This window comes from Haemorhous mexicanus, chromosome 9 (assembly GCF_027477595.1).
Source record: "Haemorhous mexicanus isolate bHaeMex1 chromosome 9, bHaeMex1.pri, whole genome shotgun sequence".
NCBI lineage: Eukaryota > Metazoa > Chordata > Aves > Passeriformes > Fringillidae > Haemorhous > Haemorhous mexicanus.
The window spans coordinates 17550422-17564933 of NC_082349.1; the positions used below are offsets into that span (position 1 = coordinate 17550422).

Consider the following 14512-nt stretch of genomic DNA (forward strand, 5'->3'; position numbering starts at 1 on the left):
ACAATCTAGAAATCAGTAATAAGATGCAATTTTTCAATGGCCACTGCAAAGCAGAACATTAACTATTACTATGGGATTTTTATGTTTGAGATTATTCAAAATGGCAAAATATCTTTGTGAGGCAGATGTTATTAATCAGACACTTCCTTAAGCTGCAAGTTTAAAATCTGTAGGACTGGTCCAGGCTGCTTCCTCCACAGAAATGGCTTTAGGGACGCTTCTCATGTAAGTTAATCTCAGATAAATGAAAAAAAAATCTAATCTTTGCATCTTCTCTATGCACCTAATGAAACCTGTGTTGTTTGGGCAAAGGTGTCATATACAAATAACATAGCTTCACAGTTTATGGGAAAATCACTCAACATGTTGTGGAAAGGTAGATTGCAAAAAAACCCCAAAAAACTTATGTAGTTGAAAGCTTCTTGACAAATACTGAGATAATGGAAATGTAATTTAGTAGTTAGTCTATTTTAATCAGGAAGACTAAGTGTGAAAGGCTTAGTCCTGAGCTAAGATGGCTTAACAAGTTAGTGAACTAGAGTCATAGTGTCCTATGGCATCCCAGCTGTTTGCTTGGTAAAGTCCATTAAGCCATAGGCTTTCATCAGTACCTCTTTTTCCTCAGAGTTTCACTCTTCTCTAAATGGGGATCATTTGTTCAGTCTTGGGCAGCCTGAATCCCACCAACCAAGAGGAAGGACAAGTCATTGGAAATCTTCTCTTTGCACCATCCTTAAGAGACAGCTTAAGGCCTGATTATGCTTTGCTGCCTTCTTTTTGCTCATTTTTCCACTATACTTTGGGAAATGTCCCAGTGCATGTTTCTGTGTCTTCTCATAGGTGGGTACTGTTTGTTCCTTTTGCATAACTGCTTCTGTGGAATTCTCCTTGACCTCTAATGGATTTTGTTTACCCATACAGATGAACTCACATCAGTTCATTTTTTAGGGGATTATGCAGTCCAGCTGCATTTGAAGTTGTTTGCTGTATCAGGTTCCTGTACTGATGACTGATGCATGTATTGACATATTAAATGCCACTCCTCTTGGCATGATCAAGTTTCTTGTCCTTGGCCACATTCAATCTTTGTGTAACTCTGATGCTGAAAATCTCTGGAGTGAATGTATCACAATGTCTTCACAAGGAACTCTTCCAATTACTTAATTTCTGCTGAAATTACTCATGGTGGCTTTAGTTGTTATTTGTGCTACTACATCTCTCCTAAGATCAAGTGTGCTTCATTAGAGTAAGCAGAGATAGATGGAATTAATTTTTTCTTCCCGTAGCCTGTGCAGTGACAAGGTGGAAAAAAGAGAAAAGAATCAACTATAAAAAAAACCCCAAACTATCAATTTTCGTATTCCTGTGATCAAATTGGCTGTGCAAGGGCAGCAAGGCTCAGAGCTGACACAGTGTTAAGAGGAGACCAAATCTGGGTGTTAGCAGTCCAGCTGATGAAGTTTTGTATTACTGATGACAAAGGGCTCTTAAACTGAAATACAATTTGCTTCTCTTTTCTTCAAAAGTGATGAAGATCTAAAAGAAAGCCATAGCAAAGGAGCCAAAGTCGCTTCACTGTAAAACTGAAATCAAATAAACACATGCCAATTTCAAAAGTTTTATAAAATGTATTTGCATTTTTCTGATTAAATAAATTAGTTCACATTTTGTGCTATTACAAAGAACATAAGGTGAAAACTCTCTTATCCTCAGATATGAATTCATGGGGAAGATTTTTGACACTGCTTTCCTGTAATGCACCTCTTTGATCAGTCTGTAGAGATACTTCCTTTTCATTCTGCTGTGAGCTTGTCTTTTAGTGCCAGAATTTCCATTTCTCATTTCCTTCCTTTATCATTGCACCACAGAATGAATGGTGAGAGGCTAACTGCACAAAAAAAGGTCTGGAATTTATTATTAATACTAAAAAAAAAAAAAAATTCTTCATGTTTGTGAGTTTAGTAATGCAATGGAATTATCTTGAATATTGTTACATATGCAGCAGCTCAGAATTCCTGGGGTATGGTTCATTAAGGGAAGGACAAGATGGCTCTTCTTCAGGGGATTGACAAATTCACTTTGACTGGTACAGTCTCTAGTCTTATCTTTTCAGTAAGCCACAGAACATCCTCCTGAGTATAGAAAACAGGCAAACACAATATTGAGCTGTGCCAGTCAGAAATGTGAGAAGGACCTGAGGCCCTTCCATGCCATATCTACCTTTTCCTTTAAGATAGGTTGTACATCAATAGAATTGTATATCACTGGCTATACAATTCTAACAAACCAGAAATGTATAAATCTGTAATAATAAAAAAACCACTGTGTTTTGCTCCTGGACACTCTGTATCTGCACAAATATAGTTGGCCTTTTTGGTAACAGGACTATTCTAGAACTTGTCTGTAAAGCCACTGTAGATATCTGGTCTGCAGGACCAACTGAACAGGTCTGCTCCTACCTCACATTATTAAAGCTGCCTTCTACCCATCACTGGTCATACTCTAGAGCTGCTCCCTGCAGCAGGTGAATCCCCTTCTCACAGCAGTCTCCTGGTCTACACTTGACTTACTGTCTCCCTCTCGCTGCCCCAGGCTGTACCCCAGCAGCTTTTCTACTCTGAGCATGCCCGTTGCTGCCAGGATAAAGTGCCCTCCTTTCCCAGGCAAACAGGCAGCTGTTCTTCATCTGGTCACAGGACTTGTTAAGAGAATGCTCGATATGCCTCTCCTGAAGTGAACCCAGAATTCAGATATTACTGCCCTGGAAGCACTGGTAGCTTTTTGGCATTGAATGTAATTCATAAGCATGGTCAGCAGGTGCCCCAGTGTTAAGGGGAAAAGTCTGATTTTGCATGCACCTGTTTTTAGGCATGGCTGGAATGGGAATAATGGAGCCAATGGAGCCTTCTTTGCAAAAACATTATGGCATGAAGGGGGATTTGGGACCTATACAGCTGTCTTCCAAAAGATGGCATTACAATAAACTAGCTTGGCAACACCCCTGAACAGAACAGTGAGGAGCAATGACTAACACCTCTGCCTATAAAGATATGGACTGGAAATTAGTCAGCCTGAAAGGTTAGAAGCTGCTGGCTTTTTTTATACAAGCTTCCATAAAATAACATTATATCAGAGGATTTACTGGGCAACTTGGATATTTCATTGTATCTGGGGAAATGAGGGAGCAGCTGAGAAGAAAAGCACATCTGAACAAACAGAGGATTGCACAGTTGAATCCTTTAAGACAAGGATCCAAACTGTAGCTTTAAGTTACATGGCTCTTCTGTGAAGTTCAGTTTTGATGCTAGTGGGAAGTGACTGATCAAAAGTAGAAATGGTATAGGGGATATAATTTGCATCAACAGCAAGGAAATAAATAAAGTCAGGAGGTGTTATGACTGACCCCACTGATGTCACTGGCATCCTCATCCTAAGTGACTTTCTGTCTCAGATGCTATAATAGCATTCTCATTATCTTGTTTACTGAAACAAATGGAATCATTGATGAAGATACAGTTTTCCTTTCTAATTCAGCATTTAAAATTTCAGGATTAAAGTGCTTTGAAGCTAACAGTAGAGGACAAGAAGTGTCCTGGAAACAGAAAACATGCTGGCAATGGCAAAGTGCTGAACTGTTAAAACTGTCACAGGTACTGGGCTTTTATCACAGTAAGGTGTTGTCACATGAAGGGTAATTTCCTGCTTTTCAAATTCCTAGTCAGGACTGTCTCATTTACCAGAGGGTGTGCCTGCTAGCTCTTTTCTGGAAATTATAGTTGTGTGCAACTACATTGAAAACTGATCCTGAAAACAGTGTGGCCCACAGACATTTCATGTTCCCCATTGTCTGGCTGCCAGTGCCCCTGAAGAACTTTAGAGAGCATTATAAGCGCAGCAGCTTTTGCTGACTGTGGGACCGGGGTAGAAAAATATATTGGTATTTCTTTTTTTTTATATAAAAGTTTGCTAGGCTTGTTCTTAACAGGAGCATTGAAGATAACTGAAAAGTAGGTATGAGGTCTTTGGACTGCAGCACTAAATCTGAAAGTATTTGAAGTACAAGTTTTCCTGGTAGTTACAATCAGGCCATTCTAGAAGCAGCTTTGTGTAGATTCTTAATAAGAGAGAAAGGGAGCAGATTAAAAATGAGTGGGAGAAATCAAGGACTGTCAGGGGCAAGAGAGAGGTGGCTCATGAATGCTTAGGAGTAGGGATGAAATTCTTCTAAGAGGGAAAGTACTCAAAAGGAGACACAGTAAAGGAGAAGAAGAAACACTGAATGGAATGGACAAGAGGGACTGGAGGGCAGAGGGAATGATCCTAAAACACAGAGACTAGAGGGGAGAAGATGAACAGGAGTCCAGCTGAACAGCCCTAATCAGCAGAAGGGCAAGAATATTCAGAGTATTAATGTGAAAAATTGTTAAGCATTGAAGGGGATTTATGAACTCTGGCATATTTCTGTGTTCCACATAAGGCCCAAGTCCAAAAAACAATGCCACCATTGTCCTGCATCTCATGATCCTATATATTGCTGTGGACATAGTGTCTCCTTCCTCCACACTGTCTCATCTATACAGCTTTTTGTAGCCGAGGCATCTTTTTACAGCTGGTGTGAAGGCACCATGCTGAGGTCCTGGTGTTCATGAGGATAATTAGGCATTTTGAAAAAAAAGTAGAACTTATATAGAGAGGGGTAGTGTATGATAGATAAAGATATTTTTAGCTATCCACCAGTTATTTACAATGAGATATTACCATGATCTTTCAATATTTCCCACCATAGACTGGATGAAGCAGCTCTTCAGAAGAACTGAAAAATATACTTATATAGGGGTATAATTAAAGTATCCTAAAGCAACACAACTGATATAGAATACATTAGGGAGTATAGGCTTTGTGAAAGTAGTTTTTTTACCTTCTGCATTTTATCCATAGTTGCTACTATATAAAGCTAAAATCCATAAGCCATGCATTTGTGCTTCTTCAAATGGGGGTTCCCCAGTTTGAAGATATTTTTACTTGGATTATGCAGACTCTGACTATAATATGAAGCAGAAAGTGGATTGAAGCTTTCATAGAATTCCAGAATATGCTGAGTTGAAAGGGACCCATTACAACCATCGAGTTTAACTCCTGACTCTCCCAGAGGCACACCCTGTGCCTGAGAGAGTTGTCCATGCGCTTCTTGAGCTCTTTCAGGCTGGAGCTGTGACCACTGCCCTGGGGAGCCTGTCCCAGTGCTGAGCCACCCATGGGGTGAAGAACCTTTTCCTGATATCAACCTAAACCTCCCCTGACACAGCTTCAGGCCATTGCCTTGGGTTCTGTCGCTGGTCAAGAGAGTGAAGAGATCGGTGTCTGCCCCTCTGCTTCCCCGCATGAGGAAGTTGAAGACCGCAATGCTGCTTCCCCTCAGTCTCCTTCTCTAGGCTGAACCTATGACTCTGTTTATTCTCAAAAATCTTTATGATTCTCATTAAGTGGAAAGATAAAGACTCAAGAATCTCTCATAACAAACCAAATTAAGCCATGTCACTGGAGACAGCTGATAGCTGGTTTTTTAGTTTATACGTCTAAAACCCTACATCACTTAATCCCTACAAGACTTTTCCTCATTGTACATTTGCAGGTTTTGGATTACTTAACTTTTTATTGTGTGCAAATCATGCAAAACCATCTCAGAAAAACATGCTGAGGATTCAGCCAGGGTAATACCTTATAAGGCATTTCATAGCAGTTCCAACATGTGTCACAGAACACAGCTGTGAGCACAGAGCACTTTCCGCTCATCATCACAGTATGTGAGTCAAATCTGCAATGCCATGGGAGAGGAGCTGCTTCTTAGAATGTGTATGAAATTTAAAGGGATTTGAGAGAAACTGTCCTATAAAAATAGAGGTATTTCTTTGTCACTATGAAGATCATTTTAGAAGTTTCATTTGTAGCAAAATCAAAAACCATACAGAAAATTCAAACTGATGTTTAAACATTAGCAAAATATATTCAGATATTTTGTTATGCTACCTGTCTAGGAAAATACTTTTTCATACTTAAAAGAAAGGGAATTAAGAGATATCTGAATTTTTCTAAACCTGAGGATTTCATTTAAACAAATTGAAACCAAATAATGTATAGTTCCATAATAAGAAATTTTGGTTTTGTCAACTGGAATTGGAATGTTACTGACTTGGATTTTCTGCTTTTAATTGCAGGCAAGCCATTGGTTAAACTTTTTAGTTTAGATGTGACCTTTCCCTTTCCCCCTCCTTCAGTGCATTATATGTAAGGCAATCAGATAAATTAAGCTTTTAAAGAGGCACAAATAACCTATACCCTTAGGTGCCTGTTAACTGAGGTGGTTGATTCAGCCATTAGTGTGGGGTCAGCTGCACAGTTCAGACCTCACTTAGTACATCCTCAAAATATGTGAAGAATTTGAGACTGGAATTTGTTTCAGTGCCTTTCAAATTCACAGTTATTCAGAAAAGTGAGGAAGGAATCATGCACTACAGGGTGAAAATAACACTTTGGAATTAGAAACCTCTAAAGTTAAGATTAGTCTTTTTCCAATTATTTCTTTGATGAGCTTTAGATGTGACCATTTTTTAGTCTTTTGACTATGAAATTTTTCACGGTTTTCTGGTAAAACCACAATATAACAGAAATGTGATATCATTGGCAACACACTGAAAATAATGCAGTAAGCACAGGGTTAGGAGAGTCTCCTTTCTGCTGTTTTAAGAACCATTCCCAGCAGAAACCATGGGAATCTGATATGGAAACCAGAGTGCTTTACTAACAGATTATTATTAACAGATTTTTGCAATAAAGAATACATGTGGCGAGTTCCAAAGAAGACAGACTTGGCAAAGGGCTGAAACTTTGACTAGAAATTGTTATCATCTTCTTCCTACTATTACCTCCCACACCAACCACTAAAAGCTAAATTTCTTTGTGGGAGCTCAGGGCAGCAAATCCAGTTGTTTTGGGTTTTTTTTTGGGGGGGGGGAGGGGGGGCGGGGGGAAACAGACTACTTGATATACTTGCATTTTTGTGAGTTTTAACAAGAGCTATTTGAACCAGCCATGTGTTCAAATTGTTGGCGATTCCTTGAGGAAGATCTCCCTCTGAAAGTGGCTGATAAATTTTGCTGGTTTAAAAACAAAAAAAGGGTAGGAATTAGACTATTTATAGCTCTAGTGACTAAGCATATAGACTGCAACAGTCATATGTGAAAGGAATCTCATGATGTGAGACCATCTGGTGCTCTGTGAGGGAGGCCAAAGGCAGTTTTCTGAACACATCTGTAGGCCATCAGGTCACGCCTACCCCTTCCAGAAAGAAGAACTGCTTTCCTAAAAAGTGCATAAGGGCTTGTTTCAGAAATGAAAGTTATGTTATTTGATTGCTAACCACATAAGATGTTTTGTCTATCTGGCAGCACAGTGTTTAAGGATAGGGCTTACTTCTTTTAAAAAAGGTTTAGAACCGAATCAATATACGCTCCTAAAATAGAGCGCAAATTAATATAGAGGTATATTCCTTGTACTTATAGCATAAAATCAATAGATGTTGCACTTCTTGATGTGTGCCTGTTAGAAATAGTCTATTCAAGATTAATAGATTCTGAAAAATTGATGATTTTCATTTCATAACACCAGAGCAAGACATGGAATGTGAGATTTCCATTCCTTTCCATTAATCTGACTAGGTTTTTACTGCTTTAGCTTTTTCCTTTTAGGTGGATCTGCTACATCTTATTTTGGAAGGCCAAGTGGAACAAATTATGTAAGAAATAATGTTTCTTCCAACTCTGAATGAAGGCCTTATAAAAAAGCAATAGTAGGAATGGTCATCAATTTTCTATCAGATAGGTTTTCACTAGTAAACTGTGATTTATTTAAATGTGTAATTGGCAAAGAGTCCATCCATCCATCCATCCATCCATCCATCCATCCATCCATCCATCCATCCATCCATCCATCATATATATATATGTGTGTGTATATATATATATATATATATATATATATATATATATATATATATATATATATATATATATTTTAGAAGGCTTGTGATACCATGCAGTACCTTGCTAGCAAACCTTGTCTGCTTCTGTTCTAACTCATCCAGCTTGCTGCTGTGGAACCTTGGCTTTCACAACTTCACATCTGGGGAATATTGGCAATCTGTTTCAGGACTGGAGATTGCTAAACTGCCAAGAATGTCTTACTGGTTTTAGTTCCCAAGCATGAACGTCCTCCTACAGGTATGGTTCTAAGCATGTCCTGGTCCCTGGGACTCAACTTCTCAGCTGATCATGCTTTCATAGGGGTGAAAAACCATAGCTAACCCTGCATTCTAGTTTGCTCCATCATAAAAGCAGCATGCACTCCCTAGTATTTCTTCTGGGTATTCTGTTTTTCTTTGGTTCTTTTAGGTGTACAATAGAAATGGCAGGAACGGCCATCAAGTCACAGTGCTTAGCTCTTAAAATTAGGAGGGAAAGAAAGTTGTCTTTCCACTTAATATCTTTTTTCTTGCTTTTGAATTCTAGATTGTAGATGGAGTTCAAATTCTACTTAGACAAAAAAGTAAAGCTTGTAGACAGAAGATGCACTTCTATTTTACTCCTTTTAAACAGTTCCATTTAAACTGCTAGACAGGTTTTATAGCAAAATTCCTGTATTTTTGTATCATAAAGCAGATTAGAACAATTAGCTGGAGTTTGTGTTTTAGCATGGGTATAATTCTGTGTCTCAAAAGGAAAGAGACAAAAAAGGGCAGAAATTAGTTTGCTTTTAGGTTCTTCCTTTGAAAGGTTGAAATGGATTACTTTATGAAATATGTTTTGCAAAGAAAATGTTACAATCTTTTGCCCTAAGCCCTCTGGAAACTCTAAGCAGCTCTGTTAGATGAAGTTAACGTCTCCTGTATGTGCATTTCCGTTGCACAGATATTTTATACAAACCTGGATTTCTTTCCTTCTTATCACATGAAATAGAGAAGATTTTATGACTCTAATCATCATCATCTGCAAGCAATATGCTGAAGGAAAAGATACCAGGGGTGTGTTCCATTGCTTTTTATGGCCTCTGAGTACTATTCCAACAAAAATACTGTCAGAGAACCCAGTTCTATTATGTATGTATTCATTGGAATAAAGAATAAGTTCATATTGTGCCACCGAACTCCACAGTCTATTCAAAACTGCTTCGTAATAAATTAAAAAGCAATAGAATGGCAAGAAATACAAAACTTTAAGTAAATTTTTCCTGTGGCAAAGAAAGTACAAGCATCCCTTGAAAGCATTATGTACAAGTTTTTCTCAGTGAGTTTATACTGACTGCATTACACACATATAGTAAAGGAGGAATTAAGGATGTCAGCCACCAAGTAGCAACCAAAATCCCACAGGAGTAAGAACACCATTTAGAAGCACCTACCTACAAAGTAAACCCTAAATGCTCTATAATTGGCTTTGTGTCTTGCAAGTGCATCTATACACGTCTTCTCTACACCACAGTGTTACTCTCTGCTTTCACAAGCAAATCATATAATGGTTTCATGGTCATTGAAACCATCCCAAAAATTTCCTTTGTTGCTTAATAGAACAGGAGATTCCAGTGAAAATCTTACCTGACCTAAAGAGGGCTTATCTTAATTCTTGACTAAGTGCAGTTTAATTCTTCAGGCTTTACCTCATGTGTTTTGTCTATTCATGCCTGACTCGACGTTTAGCCAAGTTGACGTGGAGACTCCTGGGCAGTTTGCACATTCTGCAAAAGCTCTGCTCTGCCCATGAAATTGTTGTTAGAGACTGTCAAGGTGTATCACCTGCCTGGAAATCAGTTTCTAAAATATTACTGTGACTCTCTCTAAACAGGAGAAGGAACCTGTCAGGGCCTAGAATGTGCAGCAAGTAGATCTGAATTCTGGCATCCATGCTGTTTGCCGGTGTCATTATGGTTGTATAATGTCATGTCTTCCTGGACTCCTCTAGTGCTTCATCCATCCAGGAAGCTGAGTAAACATTAGATCTGGATACTGCATTTACTACCAAAGACAAAAGAACAAACAGACCCTCTGATCATATTCCCAGAAGGACTCCAGTATTTTGCTGGGCTGCCTTCCACACAGTCATTCAAACGGTGAAAAGCCCAAAGAACATATTGTTTCTTTTTGGGTGCTTTCAATTCCCTGTCCACTGTGTTGGGGATTTTCATCCCCAGAAAACCTCAAAATAAAGGAGTCCAATCAACCATCTGCTGAACAGCATGTGCAAAACACAAGGTTTCTGACCTTGGACAAAATCTGTCATGATTCCAGGGAGTATCACACAGTCACAGAGGGTTTGCAGGAGTGGTCTGCATTCCAAGATATTTCCCTAGGGCTTTGGTATTACACTGCACTCCAAGACTTTTATTCCCTCCCTCAGGTTCCTTTTGGCTACAGACATCTCCCTGCTGTCTCTCCCTCCTGTTTTGAGCAGGATACTGGCTAAATATCAAGAAGTGAGAGTCAGAAGGACAGTATTTTTCCATTGAATGTTCCAAAACTCTTTTCAGGAGCCAGGCCCATGCAGCCCTGACTTAGGTCTTACTGGGTACCACAGTTGCTTAGTCACAGTTAATGCCTTATTTGTCTTCCTTTGCATAGGCTAGAAATGCACATCATCACAGGGGTAACCAACATACACACACACAGACACAGCATTATCTGGTGGATCTTCCCTAGGCTCTGAAATACAGAATGAAATGCCACACAAAGAGACAGCCTCTGTTTTTTTTTCATCTCCTGATAACAAGACAAAAAAAGACTTCTCTTTCATCCATGTTCCTCTTGAAACTGGTAAGTCTTCATGTTGCCTGACAACACTTAGGATAACTTAAGCCAAAATGTGCTAAAAAAATATTAACATTTGGGTTTGCACTCTACAAGATACTGTGCTCTCCCAGCTCTCAGTTGGTAGCCCAGTACCATTTTCAAGTAATTTTTCATCAGATATTTTGCCTTTTGTAGCTGAAATACAACCCTCTAGTAGGTCCAAGTTCTGTCTCAAAGATACATTGCTTCCCCTTTACCACCTCTTCAGGATCCACGTGTTCCCACAGCCATGCTGTTCCTGTTTTCCTCTGCAGTCAGTTAACCCAGCCCAAGCAACATTTGTCACAGCTCCAACAGAAAACCTTTCTGCCCCTATTGCTAGTCAGATCAGAAAGAGTGAAGTGATTCAGCTGGCTGCATGAAAAAAGTAAATAGTCTTCTTAGGCCAGTCTGGGGTCTAATAAGGAGGCAATAAGCCTCAGTGCCTGGCCCTGTATCCAGCACCTCTTGCACTGCTACTGCTAGAGATGATTGGTGGCCATCCCTGAGGACCAGGACCTTAGCCAGCACTTGGCAGTGTGTCTGTGCAGCTCTTGTCCCATCAGCCTCTCCACTCTATCACTTTTGGAGAGGTCCCATATGCCCTGCTGAAATTCTCATGGTTACAGTGCTCTGGTTACTTAACTTCTCATGTGCAAAGGAAAATTTTAAAATTTCAGGTGTTTACACATTTAAAACTGGACATCACTGTATAAACTTTTGCTTGTTAAAGTCAGGTCTCCCATATACACTATATAAGTAAATAAGCAATAAAAACTATCTAGTAGTGAAAAACATGATGACAGACGGCTCAAGTCACATGCATAACTGCAGTCTACTGTAACAGTTCCAAATATCAAAAAGGGGTTCCTTCTTTTCCAAAACAGAGTTGTCTTTGAGTACAAACTTTAAATTAAACAACAGATTGCATCATTTTGAGCATAAAAATTGATTAGTAGTCAAAAGAAAAATTCTATTTTGCTCATTTAATTATCAGTCATTAATATTTACATATATACACATAACTTAATATGTAAATATCCAAACTATTATTTCAAAAAGAGGCTTTAGTAAATGTGCATTTATTTTAATTGGTTTCATTAATTCAGTTGTTACTAGTGTTAGTTTTTAGTGTGTGTAGGTGAGTACATGTTTAGAGCAGGACACCAAATACAGAGGTTCACACAGACCCGCTGAACACAGTTGGCGTTTCTTGTTTCCAAAAAATAGTTTTCAATTTTCCCAGGACATTCTACCTCCTCCTTGCAGAATGGTTTGGCCACAATTTCTAATTGTGTGAGTCAGATGTTCTTCCTTTTCCATAGCCTCCCACTTTTGTATCAATCTTTTCCAGATTCATGGAGCAGAGGAATAAAAAGCATTTGAGAACTGAGTAATGTAATGAAAGATTCTGAATTTTCAGAAAGAATAGTCTTTTAATCTCTGAAAATAAACTGGCTAGTTTGTGGATTGAAAGTGTACAACTACCAGAAAGCAAACACCAGATATTTTTTGATACAAAGAGATTTTCTTTTGATAAACATGAATTTTAGTACAATAATTTTCTAGTCATTTTCTTGGCATAGATTTTAAGCCACAAATGAGACATTTAATTAATTTTTTTTCAATTCCCTATCACACAGAATTCCAGCTAAAAAAAAAATAAAATAACTTTAATGACTCCCTTGCATCAGACTTGAGAAGCCAGCACTAAAGCCAGATGAAAGTTTCTTTTCCCACACTGGTGAAAGCAAAAGCTTCATTACAGACAAATTATTATGGAAGAATGTGTTTCCCCTAATATTCCCCTATTACAGTGTTTGGATAAAAGAAAGCTGAACAAAGCAATTTGATCCCTTCTGCTGGCTATAGGGCCAGCACTTCAGCTTGTTGGCTCCTTAGAAACCCAGCTAGTGTAACCACAGTTAGGTAGACCCAACTGGTACCAGGAATGTACCAATCTATTGCAGCACTATTGCAGAAAGAACCAGGTAAGTAATGAGGAGAAAGTGCACCAGCAGAAACTTTTGAAAAAGAAGGGGTTTGGCATTCAGTGACATATTTTTCGATTTCTTAAAATATGTCATCCAAATAGAGATTGCAAATAGGTAAGTGGACTGATATACTCTACTGCAGAAAAAAATAGTGTGGCTTCTGAACTGTTCTGCCTGTTTCTGTTCTATTGAGGAACTCCGAAATCTCTTCTTTCAGAAACTCAAAAAGCAACAGCAAGCAGTGGAGAGCATGACACTGCCTCAGGGAGCCAAGCCCCAGCAACAAGCTAATGAGAGACATCTGTCTCAAATTAAATAAACATGCTGGAAATGAATGAAGGCAGATGTTTTTAAAAGTCAAATATATGGCTGAAAATCTTTCCAAACTCATAGGAACTTTGCTCTTAATGTGTGATTCCTGTGTACTCAGAACTCTGCCAGAGGCCTCCCACTCCAACAGTCTGTGCCAAGACCCTACAGGAAGACATTAAATACTGAATTTCTGATTCTTCCACAGTATTTGGAAATAGCAAATTTCAAAACAAAGTTTATTGTAAAAGTTGCAATGTATTTATACAGAAAGATCTCTTATTTATTTATTTGGGAACAAGTATAAAACAACTCTCTAACCTTGCTTTGGTATATAGCCTACTTTTATTATGCCAAAGGAAATACAAGTCCCAAGTCCAGGCGAGCTGGGGCCTGATGTGCTCCAGGTACCTGCATTGCTTAACAACACATTTGGTAACGTTTCCTTCTGGTCAGGCCCGTGTGTGAAAGATTAAATCCTGGAACAGCATGGCACCCTGGCTGGCAGCTGACACTGCTGCAAGATGTGAGGGGGTGGGCAGTGGGCATGGGCTGGGCAGGCATAGCTGTGCTTGTGTTCAGGGAGTCTGGATACACAGTTCAGTTATAATGACACACTCATGTTTAAATCACTGTATGAGCAAAGCTGTCAAAGTGGAGTCTGAATATGTGGGTAACTGTTTAGACATAACAGATGCCGCTTCAGGAGAAGTCAACATAATTCCCACCAACAAACCCTGTGCAAAAAGCCCACAAAAACAGATTCATGCCTTCAAAGTCAACAAGACTAGACCTTCTCAAAGCAAACCTCCAAGCCGAGAGTTCTCTGTATCTATGACATTTTCATTGGCAAAAATGTGCTGGATGATTCCGGTTATCACAATACTGCACAAAGACAGATGTCCTGTAAGTAGTCAGGCTCCAGAATGTCTAGCATGTAGATAGTCTCAAGCACTACCTGAAATAATGCTCAGAAATTAACAAAGAGAATAAATGCCATGCATTCTTTATGGTTTGCATCGTCAGGCAAACAGACATATCTTACACCATCATTACTAAACATTGTTTAAACATTGTTTAAAAATTCAGTAGCTTAGGAAAGAGTACTTGAAATATACAATCTCAATTTTAAGAGGCCTTAACTGTGCAAAACTAATCCATATTAGTATTGTGTTAGTTGTACTATCTCATACCATACTTGCATATGCTACAAAAAGGATTTAAGAGCCTAAACCACAGACTTAGGACTTCTGACCAGCATCAAAACCCAAGGCATTGAAATCCTCTTAAAAATACCGTGCTTGTGTTATTTCTATTGCAAGTAAAAGCAAATGTG

At 38.8% G+C, this 14512-nt stretch overlaps 1 protein-coding gene across 7 annotated transcripts in view; it reads left to right on the forward strand.

The window, feature by feature from the left end:
- Nucleotides 1-14512, forward strand: part of SLC44A3 (solute carrier family 44 member 3) — an 84278-nt gene that overhangs the window by 18359 nt on the left and 51407 nt on the right. The window lies entirely within an intron of this gene.